The 25,987-nt window shown below is 55.2% G+C and overlaps 1 protein-coding gene across 1 annotated transcript in view; it reads left to right on the plus strand.

The window, feature by feature from the left end:
* Positions 1-552: 552 nt before the first annotated feature.
* NCOR2 (nuclear receptor corepressor 2) overlaps positions 553-25,987 on the plus strand; it is a 215,857-nt gene continuing 190,422 nt past the window's right edge. Inside the window, 1 exon segment of the mRNA XM_017889687.1 lies at positions 553-599. The gene's annotated coding sequence lies outside the window, so the exon portion shown is untranslated.

Raw genomic sequence — 25,987 nt, forward strand, 5'->3', positions numbered from 1 at the left:
CTGCAGGGAGCCATGACTGCACCACTGCACCCCAGCCTGAGTGATAGAGTAAGACTGTATCCAAAACAAAAACAAAAACACTCCAAAATACCAACCAAACAAAATAAATTCTTGTATGAGAATAGTAGACACCCCCTCCCCCGACACCATCCTTCAGGTGTCGGTCGACCCATCTGCCTGTTTGTGGGGTCCTCTGGGTAGGTAATGGGGCAGTTTCCCAGTAGCCTAGCCATGTGGCCCTGGACCCCTTGGTGGTCTTGCCAGAGTGTGGACTGCCTTTAAATCCACAATCTGGGATCAAATCACAGCTCCGTCACTTCCCCGTTCTGAGAACTTGGGCATGAGATTTGATTGTCTGAGCCTCAGTCTCCCTCTCTGTCAAATAGGTAGCAGTACCTGCCTCACAGGGTTGTCATGGAGAAATACTTGGCCTAGTGCTTACGATGCATGGGCCCTGACGCAGACATGGTCTTTTTTCCCTGCACATTGAGGTCGTCATGCCAAACTCCATACATGCGATGTCAAGTAACGAAACCCATGTTTTCTCCACAGGTCTCCCTGAGTCTTTGAGGACACAGCCTTGCTGGAGGCAGTTTCTGGTAGGTTCATGTCTGTCTCCACTTAGTGTCCCCAGGAGGTTCATCCTGCCTGGACCTTCTCGCAGGAAGGGGGTCTGGAATTACTTGGAGCCAGGTTCGGCCTGGAGTGTGTGGTGGGGGCCTCGGGGGGCGTGTGGGGTCTGGCATATCAGAGCTGTCCAGTGCAGCGAGCAACTAGGGCAGTTTGCGGGGTCCCCCGGGGACAGGCTCTTTCCTGGCTGAGTTGGTGCGGTGATTTTTTGATGACGCCTGAGAGATGGGAGGGTCTCTGACAGTGTCAGTGTCAGGAGGGTGGGTTTCCCTGGGCTCCGGGGTTCTGGGTCATATTGCTTTTGTGCTTTGGTGGTGGGCCTGCAGGTTTGGCCAGGGTGGGGCCTGTGGATGGGCCCAGGTGTTTGGGTGTTGGGTGCCGGAGGAAGCCCTCAGGCTGAACCACCACTGTGGTCCCTGAGCCCAGCAGGCAAAGAGGTGGCCTGGGTCCCAGTCTTGTCACTGCTACTTCTGTGCTGGGCACCGGGGCCAGGTTGCTTCATCTCTCTGTATCTCTGTCTCTCCATCTGTAGACTGGGGAGCAGTAACAGTTTCCCCTTGTAGGGTTGCTGTGATGATTAACGCTCATAGAGAGCAGTGCCTGGCCAGAGAAGGTCCTCACAAGTCATAATCACAGGTCATGCTTTTCACATGTCGCACCATTTCGTGACCCTCACAGCAACACTCCAGAATGGGTGCTTAGCCTCATTTTACAAGTGGGGAAACTGAGGCACAGCTTGGTCACCTGTCCCAGATCTTTCAGCTGGAACCAAAGAGCCAGAAGCAAAGAACCCCTTCTCACCCTTCCCAGGGAATCCAGCAAGTTTTCCCTGGAGTGCTCATTTCCCAGCCAGGCAGACGGTCGCCGAGGGCATTGCCGGGCTCGTGCACATGGAGGCTCGGGCACACGGCGGGCACACAGCGTGTTCTGGCTTATCACAGGCTGCTGTCAGGAGATTTCATTCTTGTTCCAAATACAGTCATGTGCTGCATAACGACATTTTGGTCAACAGTGGACCGCATATATGACAGTGGTCCCATAAGATTATAATGCCACTTTTTTTTTTTTTTTGAGACAGAGTCTTGCTCTGTTGCCCAGGCTGGAGTGCAATGGCGTGATCTTGGCTCACTGCAACCTCTGCCTCCCAGGTTCAAGCTATTCTCCTGCCTCAGCCTCCTTAATAGCTGGGATTACAGGTGTGTGCCACCATACCTGGCTAATTTTTGTATTTTTAGTAGAGACGGGGTTTCGCCATGTTGACCAGGCTGGTCTTGAACTCCTGACCTCAAGTGATCCTCCTGCCTCGGCCTCCCAAAGTGCTGGGATAACAGGTGTAAGCCACCATGCCCGGACAATACCACATTTTTACTGTTCCTTTTCTATTCCTTTGAATTATTCCTTTCTATTACTGTTCCTTTGGATACACAGTGTACCACTGGGTTCGAGCAGCCTGTGGGAGTCAGTCCAGCCACACACCGTACAGGTAGCCTGGGAACCACAGGCTACACCACCATTGTCCAATCTTTTGGCTTCCCTGGGCCACATTGGAAGAACAATTGTCTTGGGTCACTCAGAAAATACACTAGCACTAATGATAGCTGATGAGCTAAAAAAAAAAAAAAAAATCACAGAAAGGTCTCATAATGTTTTCAGAAAGTTTACAAATGTGTGTCAGGCCACATTCAAAGGCGTCCTGGGCCGGGGTTGGATGAGCTTGGATGACACCACACAGCCTGGGTGTGCAGCTGGGAGACAGACTATGACCGAAAGTCAGTAAGTCCAACGCTTAGCGAGTCTAGCACCGGACTGAGGAACAAGCCGTGAAGGGGTCTGGGGAGCGTGTGGGTGGGCTGGAGGTTGCAGTTTCAAAGTGGGGGTCAGGGTGGGCCTCCCTGAGAAGCTGGCCCTTGAGCAAAGACCTTTAGGAGGGGAGGAAGGGAGCACGTAGGTATCTGGGGGAAGGGTGACTCAGGCCGAGGGAACAGCCCTGCCAAGGCACCGAAGCGGCTTGGAATGAGCCTCTCGGGTTGTGGGATTCTGAGTTACTTGGGGGGAGTTTTCCTGGGGGAGGCTTCTTTCCTTTGTCCTGAGCCTTTGGGGACCTCCCACTGGGCAGGAGGGGAGATCAGCCCTGCAGGCCATCTGCTTCCTGGGGCTGGGCCTTGGGCCCTAAGCCCTGGGCCTCACAACCAGGTTCATCTTGGAGAGAGGGGGAAGAGGAGTGGGATTTGGAGGGGAGGGGAAGGAGGAGTGGGATTTGGAAGGGGGGGAAGGAGGAGTGGGATTTGGAGGGGAGGGGGAAAGAGGAGTGGGATTTGGAGGGGAGGGGAAGGAGGAGTGGGATTTGGAGCGGGGGGAAGGAGGAGTGGAGTTTGGAGGTAGGGGAAGGAGTAGTGGGATTTGGAGGGAAGGGGGAAGGAGGAGTGGGATGGTGGCCGTCCCTCACAAGGTGATGAGCTCAGCAGGGCTTTCTGCCTAGGCTCAGGGGGCTTTGAAGTTGGAAGGAAAGTGGCCTGGCCTGGGCTGTTTTTCCTGGCCTCCTCCTCCTCTGCCTCTCTGTCCCCCATCCATCGGCGTCTCCGTCTCCAGCCTAATGGGGAGCCTTCCTCCTGTGGCTGAGTTATCTGCTTGTCATGCCAGTGGCCCATCCGAGGACGATAAAAGGGCTTTTTGTCTGCAAGCACTTAGCTTCCTCCGCCGGGGCGATCCATCACATCTGAGGGAGGCCGGGAAGGCAGACAGACGGTGGAGTGGGGCCTCCTTCTCCCCTGCTGAGGGAACCTGATGCTCCCAGGAGCCCCCTTGCAGGACCCAAGTGGCTCCTCAGCCTGAAGGCAAGGCCTGTCTGGGGGCCAGCAGGGGTGAGTGGGAGCAGGGCCGTGGGGGCACATTGAGGCAGGCAGATGCTCTGTGCTCCCCTCGCAGAGGACAGACGCTGTCCAGATGCCCTGCGCCGCAACACCCACTTGGCAGCTCTGTGGGGTGCCTCTGGGACCCTCCACGCTGGGGGTGGGGGAGTGCAGCCTTTTCTGTGGAAGAACCCTGATGGTAGAAGGGGGGATGGGGGAGATGAGGGGGGACAGACGTCGGGGCCAACACTGGCCATGCATGCACGTATGTCATCCCCCAGTTAAACACTTTGTGGAATTACCTCCTTAAATCTCAGAGTGACCCTGGAGGTGGGCAGCCTCCTTATCCCCATTCTCCAGATGAGGAAACTGAGGCACAGGGAGGCAATATGGTGTCCCTAGGGTGCAGTAGCAGAGGGAGGACTTGGCCCCAGGCTCCCAGCGGCACTCTTCCCTGCGGACCTAGGACCTTAGAAGGGGGCTGCGGGAGTCCCTGGCCCCGAAAGTGGGTTCCCCATGACTCAAAGCTCTGTGAGTGATTCTTCAGCTGGGAGTGGGGTGGGGAGGTGGGCGTCTGGGATCGTCTATACATCAGGGTGAGGGGTCAGGTGTGGGTGGGGGCTGGGGTCTCGGGGTACCCTGGGCGGGTGATCAGGGACACCAAAGATGTGTGTGGGGAGGTTCTAGGGCCCTGGCCCAGTGGGATTTTGCCTCTTGGGGGCTCTGAGAGGACCAGCCTTATCCCCAGTTGGACGGGGCCCTGGGCCCTTCTTGGGTGGGGAGGAGAGCAGTGGAGTTCCCCCTGCCCTTCCCTGTCTGCCATCCTCCTCCCTCTCCTTCCCAGCCTGGATGCTAAGCCCTGGGCAGGGGCTCCCTGCAATTCCTTCCTCCCCTCCCCCTTCCTTCCTGCTCCCTACCCCTCCTTCTCCTCCTCCCTCCTTCTCCCCACAGGCCACCCTCAAATGACAGCAATTAATGGTGCCTGTGATGGCGGGCTGAGAGGAGGAGGCTGACAGTTGAGTGTGTGTGCCTGCGGCCGCCCGCTAATCGGGCCCGGGGGATGCCCCTCCTGCTGTTGGCTCCAGGCGCCTGCCCCGCCATCACTCAGAGGGGAGCAGGAGTCCTGGACAGGCCCGCGGGAGCTGGTGCAGAGCCCCCATCCTACAGCCCCCTCCCTGTCCTTCTATTATTACTATCATTTTCTTTTATAAATGGGTGGGCTCTGGCTGGACTCTTCTTCAGCATGAGTTGATGGATGCCTCCCAGACATCCTTCTCCTGAAATGACCTCGCATGTGCCTGTGCCCATGTTGTCCTCAGGGCCAGCCGTCCCCACGAGGCCCCATCCTTTTGTCCCTGCTTCCCTAGGAGGGGCGGGTTGGGTGGAGCCCAGGAACCGTGTCCTGGGTGGACAGCAGGCATCAGTTAAATGCCCCGGCCTGAGTCCTCGGGGCCTGGGGGCAGCTATCTGAGCCCAGAGCCTTGTCTGGTGGGGTGGGGAAGTGTGTTGTGTTTGTCAGGGTTACAAGAATCCTGGCCAGCTCTGTCCACACTGGGCCTGGTGCTTGACAATTTGTCACTTGGCAGCAGCAATAATGAAGCCCCTCGTGTATGCTGGGGCCTGCACTTGGTACGTTCACTTTGGTTCATTTTACTTGCAGTTTTCTGAGGAGTGTGGTATTTCTCACCTTGCTTTTGTAGAGGGGGAAACTGAGGGGCAGAGAGGCAAAGTGATTTGCCCAAAGGGCCGCAGTGCCCTAAATGACCTAGCTAGCATAGGACAAAGCTGGGGTTCAACCCGGACCCAAACTGTCCAATGCTCATACATCAGGGGCCTTTGGGAAACTTGAGGGCCAGTTTAGGAACCAGCAGACTGATTTAGAAGTGAGGAAATAGTCCCTGGGCACTGGGAATGGAGTGAGTAGTGTTAATATGTGCATCTCTTTCCCTGTTACACTTAAGATCATCTTCACTGAAATATAATTAACCTATAATGATACACCCATTTTAAGGGTTCAATGCATGAGTTTTGACAAATGTAAACATTTGTGTCACCTCCACAATCAAAATCAAGTGTTTCTGTCCCCTCTAAATCCCCACCAGTCCCTTGACACTAAATCCCTAGCGCCCCCTCCCTGCCCCTGACTAGAGGTACCCACTGATCTGCTGTTACAGAAGCTTTTAACTCTTCTAGAATTTTTTAATAAAATTATCCCCAGGTATGTACTTCTTTGTGTCTCGCTTCTTTCACTCTGCATAACCCGTGTTGCTCATGTATCAATTCATTCTCTCTCATGGATAAGTAATATTCCATTGTGTGGATATATTACAGTTTATCCATTAATCAGTTGATGGACATCGAAGTTTCCAGTTTTTGGCTGTTGGGAATAAAGCTGCTCTGAACACTCTTGTGTCACACAAGTCTTTGTGTGAACATGTTTTCTTTTGTGCGAATATCTAAGTGTTGGGTTGCTAGGTCACGTGGTAAATGTGTTATTTTAGTTTATAAGAAACCACCAGCTGTTTTCTAAAGTGGCTGTCCCATTTTGCATGCCCACCTGCAGTGGATGAGAGTTCCAGTTGTTCCACATCCTTGCCAGCACTTGCTACTGTCAGTCTTTTAATGTTAGCCGTTCCAGGAGACCCTAATGCACTTTCGATTACGTTTTTCAGCTTTTGCTGCCTTTTGGGCAAAGCTGTGGTTCTGTGTTTTGATTTTATGTGTTCGGCCAGCTGGTGGGGTCTCCTGGATGGGGGGAGATAATCACATGTCTGCCAGCGCTACTTTGTCTTTTCCTTTCTAGTCTTTATGCTGTTGACTGACTGCTTCTCTTCTGATTGCAGTGGTTGAGACCACAGTGCAACGCTGGATGGCACCAGTTGGGGTTTTTGGGGTTAGTTAGCTGTGAGTGTTGTTCTTTTTTTGTTTTGTTTTGTTTTGTTTTTTTTTGTCTTTTTTTTTTGAGGCAGAGTCTTGCTCTGTCGCCTAGGCTGGAGTGCAGTGGTGCCATCTCAACTCACTGCAACCTCTGTCTCCTGGGTTCAAGCGATTCTCCTGCTTCAGCCTCCCAGGTAGCTGGGATTACAGGCGTGCACCACCACGTCTGGCTACTTTTTATATTTTTTTTTTAGTAGAGACAGGGTTTTGCCATGTTGGCTAGGCTGTTCTTGAACTCCTGACCTCAGGTCATCCGCTTGCCTTGGCCTCCCAAAGTGCTAGGATTAGTGAGTGTTGTTCTCTTTTTTTTTTAGTCGGAGTTTTGCTCTTGTTGCCCAGGCTGGAGTGCAATGGCGCGATCCTGGCTCAGCGCAACCTCCGCCTCCCAGGTTCAAGCGATTCTCCTGCCTCAGCCTCCTGAGTAGCTGGAATTATAGGCACGTGCCATCACGCCCAGCTAATTTTGTATTTTTAGTAGAGACGGGGTGTCTCTATGTTGGCCAGGCTGGTCTCAAACTCCTGACCTCACGTAATCCGCTCACCTTGGCCTCCCAAAGTGCTGGGATTACAGGCATGAGCCACCATGCCCGGCGGTGTTGTTCTTAACACTCATCTTACAGATGAGGAAACTGAGGCTCTGACAGGTCAGGTGACTTCCATTCCGACAAGAAATGAAACTCATGACTGTGAGTTGTGTGCCCTTCCCCTCCTTCAGGCTGGGAGACGCCAGCTCCGTTTGTTGCAGTGATGTGTTTGCCAGTCCAGAGGGTCATGCCAAGAATTGGTGGCTGGCTGGGGCCAGGACCACCCGTCTTTTTCCTAGGGTTTCCTCTGCTGGAGAGATGAGGGTGTGGAGGCTACGCTGTGCCTTCCGGGTCAAGCACTGTCCTTTGGCACTGAGCACTGTGAATGTCAGGCATTGGCTCTGCCGAGGGTCTCCCTTGCTCAATCCTGTTGTCTTGGGCAAAACCACACCTGCCTTCCGGGGAGCTATTTTGGGGCAAGGGAGGAGCATGACATATAGAAGCCCAGGAATGGGCTGGGATGAAAGAGGGGCCTCCTTCTCCTTTTCCTTGCCTGAGGGGTGTCAGCTAAGATGACTTTTCGGGGAAGGAGCCCCGTAAATTAAATAAGCAATCCCGTAAATAAATAAGTAATGAAGTTAGCGGGGTGCCTAATTACATCAGATTCATCATTGTGGATGGATGCCTGCCCGATCATTATACTTGTTTTTAATCTTCGGCTCTGACATGTGTCTCATAGTCATCCCCACCCCAGCTGGAGGGAGGAGGTGGGGAGGCGTGCTGTAGGGGCTCCCAGAGAGCCTTGGTGGTGGTGGTGGTGGTGGTACAGGGGCGGGGGGGCGGTCCCTGGAGGGTTGTTTCCCCAGTCTGCCTGTTTATGGCAGTCGTGGACGGGATGACGAGGTCTTTTCCCCAGTGAAACCTCAGGAGGCCTCGGGCCATCCTGATTCAGCAAATCCCTCAACAGGCCTTGCTGAAGGGTAGATGACCAACACGGTGCCCTGCACAGATGCGGCCACAGCACACACAGCACACCCTAGAGGGCGAGGCGGGGAGGATGCGGGCCAGGGCAGACAACCTGAGTGCCAAGTCCCAGGGATCCAGGTGGACCTGTCTTTACGGTGCTGTTGGGTTTATAAACCTACTGGAGCTTCGAAGTGGGAACACCTGATGGCTGTGACAGCAACAGTCCTTACAGGGTTTGTGATTGTCATTGTGTCATACTTTACATGTTATAATTTATTTAATTGACTGGGTGCGGTGGCTCACGTCTGTAATCCCAGCACTTTGGAAGGCTGAGACAGGAGGATCATCTGAGGTCAGGAGTTCGAGACCAGCCTAGCCAACATGGTGAAACCCCCGTCTCTAATAAAAACAGAAGAATTAGCCGGGTGTGGTGGCGGGCGCCTGTAATCCCACCTACTGGGGAGAATTGTTTGAACCCAGGAGGCAGAGACTGAAGTGAGCTGAGACCGTGCCACTGCACTCTAGCCTGGGCAACAGAGCAAGACTCCACCTCAAAAAAAAAATAGGGCCGGGCGTGGTGGCTCGGGCCTGTAATCCTAGCACTTTGGGAGGCCGAGGCGGGTGGATCACAAGGTCAGGAGATAGAGACCATCCTGACTAACACAGTGAAACCCCGTCTCTACTAAAACAAAATACAAAAAATTAGCTGGGTGTGGTGGCAGGTGCCTGTAGTCCCAGCTACTCGGGAGGCTGAGGCAGGAGAATGGCATGAACCTAGGAGGTGGAGCTTACAGTGAGCCGAGATTGTGCCACTGCACTCCAGCCTGGGTGACAGAGCGAGACTGTGTCTCAAAAAAATAAATAAATAAAATAAAAATAAATAAAGTATTTCATCACCTAAAAGCTCTTATAAAGTAGGGATTATCATCATCCCCTCTTTACATATGAGGAAACTGAGGCACAGAGAGATTCCGCATCTTGCCCGAGGTCACACAGCCAGTGAACTCTGCACTCAGGTCGTCTGCCCCGGCGGGCGTCCTTCCCGCCTCGCTATCCAGGGCATGCTATATGTGCTGTGGCCACGTCTGTGCGCGGCGCTGTGTTTGCCATCTACCCTTTAGCGCGGCCTGTTGAGGGATTTACTGAATCAGGATGGCCCAAAGCCTCCTGAGGTTTCACTGCTGAAAAGATCTCGTCATCTCTTCCACGACTGCCATAAACAGATGCCATTCTGAACCGTAAAATAAAATCGTGTTTCACTAATGACAAAGCAAGCCCATTTGCTGAAATTAAAATAGCTTCTTTCCAGATCTTGTCTTTCTCTTTCAGGGGCCCTGATTGGCTGGCTCTTGGGAGACTTTCTGTCCTGCCTGTGATAATGGTCCTTAGACCCATAGTACAGATGGAGAAACTGAGACTCGGGGAGGTGGAGGGGCATGACTGAGACCACACAGCTGGGAGGTGGTGAAGCTAGTATTCTAGCTGTCTCTTACTGCCTGGTTTGGGGAACGGGGGCCACCTCGTGTCCCTGATGTGGAGGGGGCTGCCTGTTCTCCCCGAGAAGTGCAGGAAGCTGTGTGCACCCCAGGCTGGCTTTGCTGGGGTCCTTGCTGTGGCTGACTGGTTAGTGTCCTGTCTGTCCGGTGGGGAGAAGAGACCAGCTCTGCCCCACCCTCATGGTTGCTCCTCAGGACCTGAGCATGTGCTGGGCATGGACAGAGGATGGGGGTGGCTGGGGGCAGTCTTGTCCTCGTTCGCTGTCCACGCATCCACATTGGTGCCCAGCCAGAGCCCACACCTGTTCCCTCCGTGGTGCCTCTCCGTGTCTCCAGACTCCAGGTCCTGTATGAGGCAATGGGGCCTGAACCCTTGGGATGTCTGGGCCTCCACCCGGGGCCCAGGGAGGGAACACCCTTTGCTTTCCATGGTGTACTTGTGCAGCCAGACAGGGCCTGCGTTTCTGGGCCGTGGCTTGGATGGGAGTGGGAGTTCGCACATTCCCCTGGTGCTGACTTCAGGGTTGTGGGGTTTGGGGCTCTCCCTGCCCCTCACTGTAACCTGGGGTGGAGAGAGGAGTTGAGGACAGACCCACATGAAAAATTGTGTGTGTCCATGGTGTTCCTGGGGGTTGGAAGAATCCAGAGAGGCTGCCTGGAGGAGCTGGAACACTCACAGTGGATAATAAGCAGCCCATCTTGGAGGAACTAATGTGTGTACATGCTTCAAACAGGACCTGGCACAGAGCAAATACTGTATTTACTATAAAAGTTAACATTTCCTGACCCTTTTCTTGCTTTAGTGCTGTGTGTGAGTTGCCAGTATTATTATTATTAACTTTAACTACAATTTCTAACATGCACCCCATACATACACGCATGTACTCTTTGCAGCAGCCTTAGAAGTTAGGTGCTGTTATGATCAGCCCTGTTTTCTAGGTAGGGGGGCTGAGGGCAAAGAGAGGTTAAGGGACTTGCCCAAGGTCGCCCAGCTAGCAGAGCTAGGATGTGAACCCAGAACGCCTGACCTCAAGGCAGCTTCTTTTCATTGTGTGGATAGTGCAGTTGCCCCCTGCAACCCTCCCTCTGCCCTGTGGGTACGCCGGTCACTGCCGCAGCCAGACTGGATCTCTTGGCAGGGCCATGCCAGTTGTGGGACAGCCTCCATGTGCCACGTAGGGCCCTCAGGCACGAGCAGCTGCTCTGGGCAGTGTGGGATGGTCAGGATGTGGGACATCTGCTTCCTGCCTCCCTGCAGCCAGATTGGTGTCTCCATGGCCTCCTCTGGGTCGGGGGGATGGCAAACACAGCAAACAAGATGCAGGGCTTTGCCTTGTGGATCACACAGGCTGATGGAGAGATGGGCAGTGCCAAAAAACAAACAGGATTTTTCAAGGCAAGAAAATGTGCCTGTGAAATAATACGGGGCGGGGGCAGGTAGGGGTGACTTCAGTTTCGGGGGACTCATTTTAGGTGAGAATTCCAGGGTAGCTTCTGAGGAGGTGACATCTGAGCTGGGCCCTGGACAATAAAGAGGCATCCGCTATGTGAAAGGAAGGGGGATGAGGGAAAGGCAGGCGCGAAGGCCCTCAGGCCACCATGTTTCAGGCATGCTGATTGGGGCTCTGTGCCTCAGTTTCCCACTCTAATGGCTGGAGCAGAGCAGGGGGTCCCCAGGAGGGCTTCCCTGGATCTTAGACTGTTCTGCAGACCTCCGGGGTGGGTTTTTACATTTAAGGCAGAATTCAAGTTTAATGACTTTTGCCTTTCCCTTTTGTTCTTTTGCTCCACAGTTAATTTACATGTATTTACATGGTTTTAATTTACATGTATTGGGCACGTGGCATGTTCCGGACTCACGTAGGTCAATGGGATGAGAACGGTTTAGAAGTTGGACATTGCCTGTGCCTTTTAGATTAGTATCCAGAGGGAGACTGTCAGTTAAACAAGCAAGTGCTATCGCGGGTGGTGAGGGTTGTGAGGACGAGGTTCAGGCGTTCACCTGGGTGAAGCAAGAGCTGAATTAGTCTTCCATCAGACCAGGCGTCCAGGGGCGAGTCATTCAAGGGGAGACGTGGGGGTGATTAGTTAGGAGCAGTTAGTTAGGGCTCCTGAGTTGTGGCAGAGACACAGTTCAGTTCAGTTAGGCCATGACGGGGAGTTGATGGGTCCTCAGAGTGGCCAGGGTAGGACATGTTCAGGCATGGCTGGATCCAGGCGTTCAGACAATGCCTCTGGGAGCTGGCTTTGCCTCAGCTGTGCCTCCTTCCATGCGGGCCTTGTTCTCAGACAGGATCATGCCACCAGCCCAGCCCAGCCAGTCAAAGAGAAGGAGAGTCACCTGGCATCCCAGGAGGGGTACTCCTTTCTCTTGTATGAGTGAGGTCTTTAACATTTGTTCCACTGTTTACAACAGCAAGAGGAGGTGGCCAAAGTAGGGATAAGGGGATGTCCCAAACTCAGACACAGGAGGAAAGGAGTGAGTCAGTGTAGGTCAAAAGGGAGGGGTGGGGATTGTGGCTAACTGGCATGCTAGATATTTTGATGGTTTTCCAAGAGAAGCTGGAAATCTGGATTTTATAAAGAATGGTCCAGTTTTTAAAAAACATTGTATCGGCCAGAACAAGTTTTCTTCATGGCCACAACTGGTTGTCACCATTTTATAGCCTCTTCTTAGCAGTGACTTTTAAAGTATTTTGTCCCCACTGTAATCTGGGTAGAATGTCCCATGGGCTGTCCCGGAAGGTCCCAAGTCTTGGGAAGTCACGTCTGACACCATTGGAGATACCGTTTCTGAAAGTCAAGGCCCACGGCCACAGCAGTTCTCAGAGAACAATACCATGTCTCCAGTGGGGCCTGACGTTCTTGGAGACAGTACAGTCTAGTGGTTAGTGTCATAGACTCGGGTTTTACACTTGCTGGGTTCAAATACCGACATTGCCACTTCCTAGCCCGGTCCCCTTGGGCAAGTCACTTCACTGCTCTCTGCCTCAGTTTCCCAGTATGTATTAATGGAATGGGTATAACAGCACCCCATAGGATTGTTGTAAGGCAAGCTTGTCCAACCTGCGGCTCAGGACGGTTTTAAATGCAGCCCAACACAAATTTGTAAACTTTCTTAAAGCATGAGATTGTTTTTCGATTTTTTTTTTAAGTTCATCAGCTATCGTTAATGTTAGTGTTATGTGTGATGCAAGACAGTTCTTGGGCCACAACTCAACCCACTACCAAAGCCACGACCTCAAAGTGGCAGTGTGGCCTTAGTGTGGCCCAGTGAAGCCAAAAGACTGGACACCCCGGTTGTAAGGCACAGTGGAGGCCCCGTGAAGCCCACTGACCCTGGCACATTGAGAGCTTGGGTGATGCCAGCCGGTATGATGCGTCCTTCCCGGATTGGGTCCCTGGGATCCAGCGGCTGGCCTGGAGCATTCCTGGGCACTCCTCTTTCCTATACCACTGCCTCTGCTGCCGGGGTGTGCGTTCCCAGGAGCCCCTGAACAGGCAGCCACCTGCCCCCTGCCCCCAGCCGTCCTTGCCAGTTGCCGGGTGCCCGTGGTATCTATCCTGGCGTGCCGGATGGTGTTGCAGTTGGAAGTGAGTCTTGAGTGAGCAATTAACTCTGCCAGCTGCCAGCTCACAGCTGCTGTGGGTGGGGGCGGCCCCTTTTCAAAATAAAAACAACGTGCAGAAAAACAGCCCTGGAGTACCGTTGGCTTCCCTTAGCCAGCGTGGTCAGGGCTTAATTTTGATGCTTTTGTGGAGAAGAATCCCGGGCCTGGATGGGGAAATAGGATGCATTTTGGTCTGGAGAGTGTCTTTATTTGGGGGCAGAGGTGATGGCCTGTGTCTGGCCTCGCCATCCACGAGGCAGGCCCCTTTCCTGAAGCCGCCCACAAGTGGCTGGCTCATGGATGCCTGCCACAGGGAAGGGGATTTGGGTTCCTCGGGGTCAGTTTTTAGCAGGCTCAGGCCGGGAGAGGGTGGCTGTGGGACCTCTCAGGTCTGTTTCCAGCTCTGTGGGCTGTATGGCGGCCCTGGGGCCATCCTGGAGATCCCCGGAGCTCTCCTCTGCAGCTTCCAGCCAGTTTTCTGGAACTAGCGGGAAAGGAGAGGGGCACCGAAGGTGTTTCCTGGCATGCGATTGATTGCTGCCTCTTTGAGGTTGTGGCTTTGGTAGTGGGTTGAGTTGTGGCCCATCAAACATAGGTCCACTTGGAAACCGTGAATATGACCTTGGCCTTATTTGGGCCACAGGTCTTCGCAGATGTAACTAAGGTAAGGGTCTGGAGATGAGGTCATCCTGGAATAGGATGGGGCCTAAATCCAATGACAAGTGTTCTAAGAGAAGACACACAGCGGAGAAGGCCACGTGAAGACGGAAGGAACACCAGGAGCCCAACACCAGGAACTGGAAGACACAGAGAAGGCTCCCCCTGCAGAGTCTTCGGAGGGCAGGTGGCCCTGGTGACACCTCGAGCTTGGACTTCTGGCCTCCAGAACTGTGAGAGGATAGGTCGCTGGTTTCAGCCACCCAATTTGTAATAATCTGTTATAGCAGCCACAGGAAACGAATGCAGTTGTGAATTTTATTTTAGTCACTCATATATTTAAAAATTAAAATGTAAAATGTGACTTTGTCTTGTTCACTACCGTATTTCCAGTGCTCAGCACATACAGTAGGGGTTCAGCAGATGCTTCTAGAATGCCTGATAGCTCCAGGCCTGGGTGAGGAACTCCTACCAGCTGGGAGTTGGATGCGGCTTTCAGGAAGTCGGTAAACGGGGCTGGAGTGGCGTGCATTCAACAACACCATCTTTTAATTAATTTATTTATTTGAGACGGAGCCTTGCTCTGTTGCCCAGGCTGGAGTGCAGTGGCATGATCTTGGCTCACTGCAGCCTCTGCCTCCTGGTTCAAGCAATTCTCTTACCTCAGCCTCCTGAGTAGCTGGGATTAGGGGCATGCACCACCACGCCTGACTGAATTTTGTATTTTTAGTAGAGATGGGGTTTTGCCATGTTAGCCAGGCTGGTCTTGAGCTTCTGGCCTCGAGCGATCCACTGCACCCAGCCGATTTATTTTTAATTGAGGTGAACTTCACATCACATATAATTTACCATTTTAACGTGAACAGTTCATGAGTTTTTAGGGCAATCACAGTGTTGTACACCCACCCCCTCTATCCAAAACATGTCCTCATCACCCCAAAAGGAAGTCCGTACCGGTAGGGTCACTCCACGTTGCCGCCTCCCCACAGCCCCTGGCAGCCACCAGTCTGCCTTCTGCCCCTGTGGACTTACCTATTTTGAGTATTTCTCATGGACGGAATCATACACTGTGGGTTTTGGCTTCTTTCATTCTGCACAATGTGTTTGAGGTTGATCCGTGTTGAATGGTGTCAGTCCTTCATTCCTTTATATGGCGGAATTCCATTGTGTGGCATACATCAATAGAACCATTTGATATCTAGGTGGCTTTTCAGATGAGGAAACTGAGGCTGCCCAGGTCACGGAGCCCTGGGGCCCCGGATTGAGGAGGTGCAGATAGCCAGACATGTCTGGCTCACGGTGCTCTCTCTTTCTCCTGCCCCCACCCTGCCCCACTCGTATCTCTGTGCCTGGCCAGGAAGCAGCAGTGCGTGGGGAGGAAGCAAGTGGGGGGTCTTTTCCAGCTGGAGCTGGATGCTGAACTGTAGCTGCGGCTGTGGGTCTGGATCTGGCCCTCGGAGTTCTGGCCCCCACTTCCCCCCTGCGCCCTGCACATGTAGTTCCTGTTGACCTGGGTCCCGAGAGAGGCAGCAGGCAGGAGCTCCCCCATTCGCCAGCTGAGGCTTCTGATGCCTCAAGAGGCTGGGGGCCTTGCCTGGGGCCACTCAGCTTAAGGTCCCCCTGCCCCTTTCCAGACCCCCTTTGGCCCACCGCCCCGGCCCCTGTGGCCTGCGGCGAATCATATTCTGGGGGGTCTTCACCGATCTTTCCCACCGTCAAAGCTCTGCTCAGCAGACGGGCTCCAGGAAGTGGCCTGTCAGCAGATTTTGGCCAGGGGATGCTTTTTCAAAGTATGGAGGGGTGGTCGCCATCGGAGGCTTGCGTGATGGGGAGTTCTCTTGCTGAGCAGATAACCAAACGCTGGCTTATTCTGAATACGAGCTTGGTTTTGGCCACAGGCTCTGTCTGGGGGTTGCTGCCTGTGGCTGTTTCTGGTGTTTGATGATTTGTGGTCTTCATTAAGTCACTCAGCAAACGACTTGCTGCCCAGCATCTGGCGGGAAGACACAGGAAGCAGAACGAGTGGCCGTGAAGAGACACGGCCCAGTGTCAAACCTGCCCATAGCACACGGTCGCTCTGAGGGGGTGGGAGGAGTTACTGCAGATTCCAGGGCCAGCCTTTGGCAAAGGTCTGGATGCAGGTCTGTGTCCAAAACAAACAACAACGAACAAAAGGAGGTGGTGAGGCCTGACTCGGCTGCTCTCAGGCACCGCTTCCTGGTGGTGTTTGCATGGGGCCAGTTTGGCCCGTTCCTGGGTTTCATGGTCCCACCTGGTCTCGGCGATGGTCTGGGTGGGAAGATGGTGCTGGATCTTTGGGCTAAAAATATGGCCATGCCTTCCTGTGCCTCAGTTTCCTGACCTATAAAAGAAGGCTTAAGAGTAGCAGAATCCCACCTTTGGCTTTGGGGCAGGTCTCTGGAAAACCCCCAGGGGTGTTTCCTGAGGAAGTCTGGAGGGCCAGCTGTTCACGGGAGACATCTGGCCTCCAGGGGCCTCCGCAGCCGCTCATCCCCTAGTGGCCAGTCTGGGCCCCCTGTCAGTCCAGTGGCCACGGGCCCCTGTCACAGGCAAATCTGGTGCTAAAACCCTTCTGTGACTCCTCGTGGCTGAATTACCATGTGGATGGCGGAGACAAGCCAGGCTTGCCCAGTTCAAGTCCCAGCTCAGCTACTAGCTGTTGACCTTGGGCAAGTCCCTTACCTTCTCTGGGTCTGCCTCCTGCTCTGTCTGTGTATGCCGGCTCAGGGGCATACCTGCCTTTGCCGCGGTGGTGTGAGGCCAGCTGGTGAACCAGGGGACCCGCTTAGCACAGTGCTGGGCACACAGTCAAAGCTGCTGGGCTCTGTGTGCGTGGCCACTGTTATTGTTATTAATATTATTACTCTCAAGATGCTCCTGAGAGTACAAAGGATGACAGTGTTATTGTTGGAGTTGAAGGCCAGGCCCAGAGTCCATCTGACCACTTCCGCTCCACTCCTGTTAGCTCCTTGACTTCATCGTCATACTCTCCCCGCCTTGCCCCTGCACCCTGGCCATGCCAGCCTCTTCTCTGCTTGGACAACACACCGCACATGGTCCAGCCTCCAGACCTTCACATCTGCCATGCTCCTGCCAGGGGTGCCTTCCCGGTGTCTGCACCCCGGGACCCTTGTCATCATTTGGGCTGCTGTCCGGGGACACATTCTTAGGCCCAACTCTTGGCTGCTAGGGGCAGGGAAGTGAATCTGGAGACCCTCGGGGACCTCCTCTGCCTCCTGGGAGCTCCAGCAGCTTCCCCTGGCACCTCGTCTCTGCTTTCCAGAGCGCTTGGAGAAGCAGAACTTAGCCTGCCCCTTCTACGGATGGAAAGTTGACACCCAGAGAAGCTCAGACTTGTCTCTGAGTCACACAGCTAATTGCAGCCAAGGTTCAGACTCCTGGCTGACTACCAAGCCATCGTTGTTGGCCTGTGTGTGTGTGTGTGTATTATTTGGCCATGTCTTCTTTTCTAGGCCTGTCACCGAGATGACCCTAGATCAGAATGCCAGTGTGAGGGGGTCAAGCTTTCTTTTCCTAGGATTAAAAGAAGGACAGAAATATTTGCAAGGGAGAGCCTGCCCCTCTGGCCATCTGGCCCTCAGGACGGAGGATGGGGGAGGCATGGGCCGAGGCCTGGGTTCCGAGCCAGTCCCGAGCCAGGCCCCAGCCAGGGCGCCAGAGCTGTGCCGCAGGGTGGAGGTGCAGGTGCGGCCCGAGGCTGGACAGTCCAGGCTGGGAGGAAGCGGGTTAAAGGGGGAGAAGCGGGGCTGGAGCTCGCTTTCGCCTGCCAGCCAGCGAAGAGTGAAGAGGTTTTTCTAGCCGAGCTATAAAAAGGCCTCACAGTGTTTCAGCTCCCGAGTGTCGGCTGGAAGCCCGCCAGGGTTACCATGGCGATGAGGAATTATTACTTACTGCCAAGGCTGGGAGAAAAAGCTCGTACTTTTGGCTTCCAAACAAGAGGAGTGGACTTATGTAATTCTCTGTGTTTATAGGCCCGGAGTGGCAGAGGCGAGAACGGACCGCTGGAGGCCCGACGTCTCGTTCGTGTCCCAGCCGTGGGGTCAGGCGGCCCCGCTCTTGTCGCTAGTGGGCCTTGGCCTGCCCGGGTTTGGGGGGCATCGGGCTGGAAGCCTGGGGCGCCTGGCCTGGCCCCGCAGGGCCTCCCGGGCCAGGATGGGAGCTGTAGTCTCGCGGGAAGGTGAGGCCGCCCTCTGGGGCCGCCCCTCTGCGGGTGTCATCCTGGGGGAAGGATGGGTCTGATGTTGGCTGCGGTGTGCCTCCTGGAAGCCGGCAGCACAGCCTGTGTGTGGACTCTGCTGGCCCGCTGGCTGGCACTTTTCTTTTCTTTTCTTTTTTTTTTTCTTGTGGGAGAGTTACTTCAAGTTGTGTTTGGAGCTGACGTGAGCGAGGTTGGTCATGTGCTCGGGTAAGAGAAGTCGCCGGGCTTGGTGTGCGCAGGGAGGCACAGTGTGGCCGGGTCACTCTGGCCGGGGGAGGTGGGCACAGACTGGGGTGGAGGGCTGTGGCCTGCAGGCCCTGTGCAGGGGGCGTTGGTTGGGGGCCGAGGAATTCATCTGGAAAGAGCCCCAGTTCTGTCGCTTGAGGTGGTGGCCAGGGCTGGGGGCTGAGTGGCCGCAGGTCAGCCAGTGGGGGCGGCCGGACCCTCCCCTGGCAGCACAGTGTTGTCGGCCCTGAGCTCAGTGGGATGGTGGGCAGGGCTGTCTTACCGGACAAAGTTGCTGCAGTCACAGAGAAGAGCGCCTGAGGCGCTGGCCGGGCTGGCTGGGGAGAGGCTTCTTGGCCAGCCTGCATGGGAGCGGACCCGGGTGGGCACCAGGCTCCTCTCCTGGAGCCTCGGTGCACATCCGGCGTCCCTGCTGGGGAGCATGGTGAGCCTTGGGGACTCAGGGGGCTTCTGTTCCGGAGTTGACTTCAGGAGGGTGTGTGATGGTGGGTGCTCCCGAGGCTCTGCCCTGGGGCGCTGGGGTGGGCTCAGGCAGGGGAGAGCCAGGTGCAGGCAGCGCTGCAGCCCGGCCCCGGCGCCCGGCTCCCCACCGAGGTGGCGCTTGGCTCGGTGCCCGTGTCTGGTTTGAAATCAGCGCCACCGGCCCAGGCTTGCCCAGGGACTTGGCAGTGAGAAGCCGGGATAAACACTGGAAAGTTGGAAGGGCTTCCCGAGCTCACAAGGAGCCTTTAGTTGCAAGCTGGGGAATGAGGGAGTGACTTGTCCTGAGGTCTGGGTGCGCTGCGGCCGCAGGGAGGTGGTGGGAATGGCTCCTGGGGACCTCCGAGCCCAGGCTGGGGAGGGGAGAGGGCTGGGCTTCCAGGCAGTGTTGCTCCTTTGCCACAGACCTGGGTTTGAGTCCTGGTTCCGTCCTTTCTATGCTGTGTGACCTTGGGCATGTCGCCTCCCCTTTGCAGACCACAATTTCCTCGTCTGTAAAATGGGGCAATAGTGGGGTCTACATAAGCATGAGACTGACAGGAGAAGGAGCTGCAGTTTTGGGGGGAACTCGGTGCAGACTGCCTGGGTTCCTGTCCTGGTTGGATGCTTCCTGGCTGTGTGACCTTGGGCAAGTAACTTACTGTCTCTGCGCCTCAGTTTTCCCATCTGGCAAATGGATGTTGCATGTTTCCCCACCTCATAGGCTGTATGGCCTAAGGGAGTGAATGAAACCTGCCTTCTGGCTCATAATAGGCTCACAGTCGATAATTTGCTGGTGCTGAAGTTGTTTTCTCGATGCTAACAATACACGCACCTCGTCTGGGGGCGGCGGCGGCCCTGGGATTTCGGCATCTCAGGGCGATGGTGTTTATGAAGTTGTAGTGGCCGGATTGAGGTTCCAGTGCCGGCTCAACCCCTCAAGGATGGTGTGACCTTGGGCAAGTCCTGGAATCCCACCGAGCCTCAGTTTCCTTGTCCTTTACCACAGTGGTAGCACTGCAGCCTGCCGGTGTGTCTCAGGAGAGCCCGAGAGAAGCCTGAAGGGGTCCGCGCAGTGCTGGCCTGGGTGGGCCTCCGTAATTGTAACCACAAGGTTGGATTTACATTCGAGTTCTGTCCAGTTTTCTTTTGTTCTCTGCAGAGAGCTCTCCTGTTTTATAGAAACCTGGGCCCAGATAATGGGAGGTAGGCTGGGTGGGTGCTTCCCAGGCTCTGCCTTTGTTTGGGGTCCCCAGGTCTCCCCCCATGCCTGCCTGTTCTGCCCTGTCTCCCACTCAGCCTGAGCCCCTCCGTGCCAGCCCTGGGCGAGGCACCCCCCACAGTGCCTGGTGTGGCCTGGGGGCTGGGGCGGGAGGGCTAGTTCTCCTGCGGAAGGTGGCAGCCGTCCTGTGTTTGTAAGTGACACCGGATGCTGGGCCAGTGACTGGCTCAGGGCCTCCGCTCTTGGGCCAGCAGGAGCCAGCGGAGAGTTCCCCGGGTATCCAGGCCCCCCGCGCCAGCTGCCCATTGTCTCATTGTCGTGGAGCCTCTCCTGGGACCTCGAGAGTGGCCTCCGAAGGTGGGGGGTGGTCATACGTGTCCGTTTGTCACCCCCAAGGCCTTGATGTCCACTTGGGTTGGCCACAGAGCTGTGTTGTGGCTGCCCCGACCTTTGCCAAAGTCCTCAGGGACTCGATTTTCCTACCCAGTGGAGAAGAGTCCTGGGTAAGGTTCAGAACAGAAGTCAGCACAGGGCCTTTGTGACGAGGCAGCTCGGCATGGACTGGTTGTGATCACTGGAGTCTGCACATGTAATAAGAACACATAGAACTAAATGCACGCACACTCACACTTACATGCACACACACACGCACATACCCGCACGTATACTTACACACACACTCGCAAACATGCACACCATACACACACACACTCAGTCACACGAACATGCGCACCATACACACACACTCGTGAACATGCACACGGCTCCTCACATGCACACTCAGTCATACGCACACTCACACTCGCACACACACACCCATATTCACATGCAGACACCCACACAGATACACACGCACGCGCACACGCACACACACACACACACAAGTGGGTGAAGGGCACACAGGATCCTGGGATCTTGAGATTTTTTTTTTTCCCTTTTTTGAAACTGAGTCTCACTCCATCACCCAGGCTGGAGTGCAGTACAGTGGCGCAATCTCAGCTCACTGCAACCTCTGCCTCCTGGGTTCAAGTGATTCTCCTGTCACAGCCTCCCAAGTTGCTGGGACTATAGGCGCATGCTACCAAGCCCAGCTAATGTTTGTATTTTTAGTAGAGGACTCCCCCATGAAGCTGGCCTGTAACTGAGCTTGGTCCCTTGGACATCCCAGGGGGTCCAGGTGGGGTTTGCTTTGTGCCTGAGGATCCCAGAGGGCTCCAGAGCATCCCAGGCTGGGGGACAGGTGGTGCCTGCAGGGCCTGTGGGGCCCCACGACTGAGCTGCTGTAAGGGTGTTCCTGTCATCACAGTGGCGTGGTGGAGGCTTGTGTCCCGTGGGCATCAGTCGTGTGGGGGCATCTAGCCTCATGAGCCTCTTTGCTGTTCTTTGGGGCCCCTAATCATGGGCCTGCCTCAGGACCTTTGCACTGACTATAACCTCTTTTTTTTGAGACAAAGTCTTACTCTTTCCCCTAGGCTGGACTGCAGAGCCGTGGCCACCTTTCTTTCAGGTTCAAGTGATTCTCCTGCCTCAGCCTCCCGAGTAGCTGGGACTACAGGCTTGTACCACCATGCCTAATTTTTGTATTTTGAGTAGAGACAGGGTTTTGCCATGTTGGCCAGGCTAGTCTTGAACTCCTGACCTCAAGTGATCCACCCACCTCAGCCTCCCAAAGTGCTGGGATTACAGGCCTGCGCCACCACACCCAGCCTGGCTGTAACCTCTTCTGGGAACACCCTTTCCTGAGACCTTCAGCCTCCCTGATTTAGGCCTCTGCTAATGGTGCCTCCTGAGAGAGGCCTGATGTCAGGTTGTGACTCCCTTCACTGCTCCTTGTAACACCATCGCCACTGGGTTCTGCTGTATGCCCGTCACCCCTGTCCCCACCTTATTTTAGTCTATTTGGACTGGGTGGCTCACAAACAATAGAACTTTATCGCTCACAGTTTTGGAGGCTGGACGTCCAAGACCAAGAGGCTGGCAGATTTGGTGTCACATGGGAGGAGGGCCCGTTTCCTGGTTCATAGATGGTGGCTTCTCCCAGGAAGAGGGGCAGGGTGGCTTTCCGGGGGCACCAATCCCACTCATGACAGCTCATCACCTCCCAGAGGCCCCATGCTCTGACATTGTCCCATGATAATTAGGTCTCAACATACAGATTTTGGGGGGACATAAACATTCACACTCCAGCACCCCTCCATCCAGGATTTTGTTCATCTTGGTCACTGCTGTGTCCCCAGCACTGGGTATGTAGCAGGCACTTAGGAGACAGTTGTGCCTGACTCAGTGTCCCCCATGGGGCCTCAGCCTGTCCCCTCCCCATAAATGGGGCCTCTCTGGGGAAGGAGGCCCTGCATTTTGGGGACAATTTGGAAAACCGGGAAAAGTTCTCACGCTTTTTCTCTGACTGCCCCTGGGGTACCCACCAAGCATCCCAAGAGAGCCTACCCCTCCTAGATATGGCCATGAGAAGGAACCCAGGGGTGCCGTAGGCACGGGGAGTGGGGGAGGGGTGCCGACAGCCTCAGCCTTGTGTGCTGAGGACCAAGGCGAGGTGAGCATTCCACATACCTTAGTTCATTGTGTCCTTCCCATAGCCTTGTAAAGTGGGCACAGAGTCACCCTCTCCTGATAAGGCACAGAGAGGGTAGGCAGCTTGCTCAAAGACACACAGCTGCAGACCTGCAGTATTACCAAGTGAATGGCATTTCCAAGGCAGTTGCTTCTTTGCTCAGGGTCATGCTTAGCATGCTAAGGGGATCACCCTCTTTCATCCCCAGAAGTCCCTCATACTATTCCTGTCTTCCAAGGCGGTCCTGTTTTCTGGGGATGTGGCTCAGAACTGGGAGGGTCCCATTTCCCAGGCTGAGAGAATGCCTCATTTAGCCCAGAGCAGAGGCCCAGAGATGCCCACACTTCTGAAGGTTGGGGGGTCGGTTTCCAATGTGGCTTAGAAGTTAGAGGGCAGGAGGGGCACCCCAGAGTGGAGGAACCGGCCCCTTCCTCCGGAGTCGTTCATTTGCATGACAATGAGCCCTTTGTTCCTGGGGCCAGCCCCCTTCCCAGGGTATCACATCATTCCTGGCCTGTGATGTCACAATGGGCCCTTTCTGTGGCTGGGGTCAGAGGCTGGGTGGGCAGCTGTGTGGGTTGGGCCAGGCCTGGTAATAACCAGGGAGGTGGTGATTGCCAGGGACCTGTGTGCCAAGCTGTCCGCTTCCAGGGTCTCGTTGAATCCTCCCGAGAGAGCAGCGGGAGGTGGGATTTGCTCCCCTGTTGACACTGGAGCAAGCTGAGGCTCCAGGAAGCCCTCCCTGGCCCCATCGTTTGTCTGGTCCCCCCGATGAGTTGCTTCAAGCCTCTTCTTGGCCTGTGGAGTGGGGGTGACTCACTGCCAGCTTGGCCCTTAGCTGAGAGGCGTGGGCGTGAGAGTCCCTTGTTTCCTGTAAACGGGAGGGAGGCCCATGCCCAGCGGCTACTGTGTTGGGGCCACTCGGAAAGCCAGGTTCAAACCTTGTCCCCACTTTGTCCCCTGGGCATCAGCTGAACTCCCTGTGCCTCCGTTTCCCCCTCTGCTTCATGGGGTTCCGCTGGGGTTGACTCAGAGCTAGGCAGGGAGTGAGCTTTCAGGAAAAGGGCAATGTCAGAGAAGGCGGGGGCTGGTGGAGTGGGGTGAGTGGTGATCCCCCCAGGAAGTAGGTCCATGTCCTAGTAACCCAGCCCCTGTCAAACAGAGACCATATTTGATGAAAGGGTCTGTGCAGATGTGTTCTGAGATGAGCTCATCCTGGGTTACCCAGGTGGGCCCTGAATCCAAAGACCAGTGTCCTTAGAAGAGACAGAAGAGGCGACAACAAGACTACAGGAGCTACAAGAAGACGAAGGCAGAGATTGGAGGGCTGAAGCCACAAGCCAAGGAATGCCTGGAGCCACCAGCATCTGGAAGAGGCAGGAAGGAGCCTCCCTTTGAGCTTCTGGAGGGAGTGGGGCCCTGCTGACGCCTTGATTTTGGACTTCTGGCCTCCAGAACTGTTAGAGAAGAAATTGCTGTTGGTTGGTGGCTCACGCCTGCAGTCCCAGCACTTTGGGAGGCCAAGGTGGGCGCGTCACTTGAGCCTAGGATTTCAAGATCAGCCTGGGCAACATGGCGAGACCCTATCTACAAAAAAGCACAAAAATGAGCCGGACATGGTGGCAGCATGCCTGTAGTCCCACACTGAGGCAGGAGGATCAATTGAGCCTGGGAGGTCAAGGCTACAGCGAGCCATGATTGTGCCACTGCACTCCAGCCTGGACCACAGAGTGAGACCCTGTCAAAAAATAATAAAAAAACAAAAATAAATACATCAGTGTTGTTTTAAGCCTCCTGGTTTGAGGTCATTTTTATGGCAGCCCTGGGAAATGAACACAGCTGGCAACGCCAGTCTCTGGAGGTGGGGGACCTGGCTCTGGCGGTGGTTGGTACTGTTCCCCACTCCAAGCCTGAGGGTGCAGGACAAGTTTGGGTGGCCGAGAACCCCTTTGTGCCTGGGAGTGCAGGAAGCCCCATCCAGGGAGTCCGGACTTTCCAGGAAGGAGACCTTGCTCAAACCTGCCTTTCTTGCCGACAACCAAATCCACAGGGCCCTAGACCCCACCTGCCACCTGCTGTTCACAGTCCCCTCAGACAGCCTTGCTAAGGGGACAGGACCCAGAGGCAGGAGGCTCTCGGGTTCTACCCTGGCTTCGCCCCAGGCCCCGGACACTCTTCACACACATCTGGTGACTCCCGCAGAACCTGGGTTGCACTCATTCCCCAACAAGCCCCGGCTTTGCCAGGTGCCCTTGACAAATGGAGAAACTAGGCCCAGAGAGGGCAGGCTACTTGGCAGAGGCCACACAATTCCTTAGTGGCAGTGATGGCCTTATAGTCTCGCCATGGGGGCTGGCACTGGGGCTGGCACTGGGGCTTCCAGGAGTGGGGATCAGAGTTCTTGGCCACATGGAGACCTGGAGTGGAGCCGGCTGGCTGTGTGGACCTAGGGTCAGTTACCTGATATTTGGGACACTTGGCTGCCTTTGATGGACCTGGCCTGGTATAGGTGGCACCCCGAAATCTGGGCTTTAAGCACACGCCGACTGTGCTCTCAGCCTCAGTCTCTCTGTTTGCAAACTGGTCTTTGAGCTTCAGCTCCACGCCTGCGATTTTGCTCTTAGGATGTTCATGCATTCAGCAAGCATTTATTGAGTACCTGCCGTGTGCAGTGTGCTGGGACTCTGGGGGACACAAAGGTGTGACTCTTGCTTCATGGATCTTGTGTTTGCGGTTGTGGGGGGAGAGGAAGTGAAGCAGCAAGGGTTGGAGTCCAGATTCCGGGTTGTGATGAGGGAGGTCATGGAGCTGGGGCTGTGAGGGAGGTGAGGATGTGGCCTTGCCTCTCCTCTTGGGCCCGGGGTGGACGGTGTGCAGCAGGCTCTCAAGTGGACATGGAGATGCCCACAGCCTGTCTGTGCGGCCCATGGGCACCTCTGGCTGGCAGGAGCTGGCCTGGTCTCGTGAGCAGGGATATGGGACGGGAGGTCTGCTAGGCCTGGCTCTAGCCTGGTGGGAGAGACTACAGTCTCCTCCAGGCTGAGCAGGAGGCATGGGTATGCCGGTGACAGCGTCCCAGGACACAGTGGGTAAGCTGGACATAAGAGGTGGCTTGCCTGGGTTTGCATCCAGGCTGTGCCCTTGCTGGCTGTATGACCTTGGGCAAGTTGCTCAGCCTCTCTGTGCAACAGTCTCTCCTGCTGTAGAATGGGAATGATAACAGAATCCCTCACAGCGTTGCTGTGATGGAAGGAGCTGGTGCCACCAAGTGCTGTGTTGGGGACTGGCTGCACCAGTGGCTGTGAGGTGTCCCCTCCCGTGGCTGCTCAGGGTGGCAGCCTGGAAGATGGAAGTGGCGTTTGCTCATCTTCCCGCTGACCTGCTTCTGCCTGTGCAAAGAGCCTCAGTCTTCTCCCTGGGAAATGGGAGCTGTAACAAGCACATGGCCCCATGGAGGTCGGGAGGAGAAGTGGAGCTGGGGTGCATCAGTGCCTGTGGGGTGGGGGCTTGGGGTTGCCACCTGCTCCAGTGGGTCGCCACCTGCTCCAGATTGAAGCCTTGGCCGCCCCCGAGGCCTGGAG

Source organism: Rhinopithecus bieti, unplaced genomic scaffold (genome assembly GCF_001698545.2).
Source record: "Rhinopithecus bieti isolate Rb0 unplaced genomic scaffold, ASM169854v2 scaffold_574, whole genome shotgun sequence".
Classification (NCBI taxonomy): domain Eukaryota; kingdom Metazoa; phylum Chordata; class Mammalia; order Primates; family Cercopithecidae; genus Rhinopithecus; species Rhinopithecus bieti.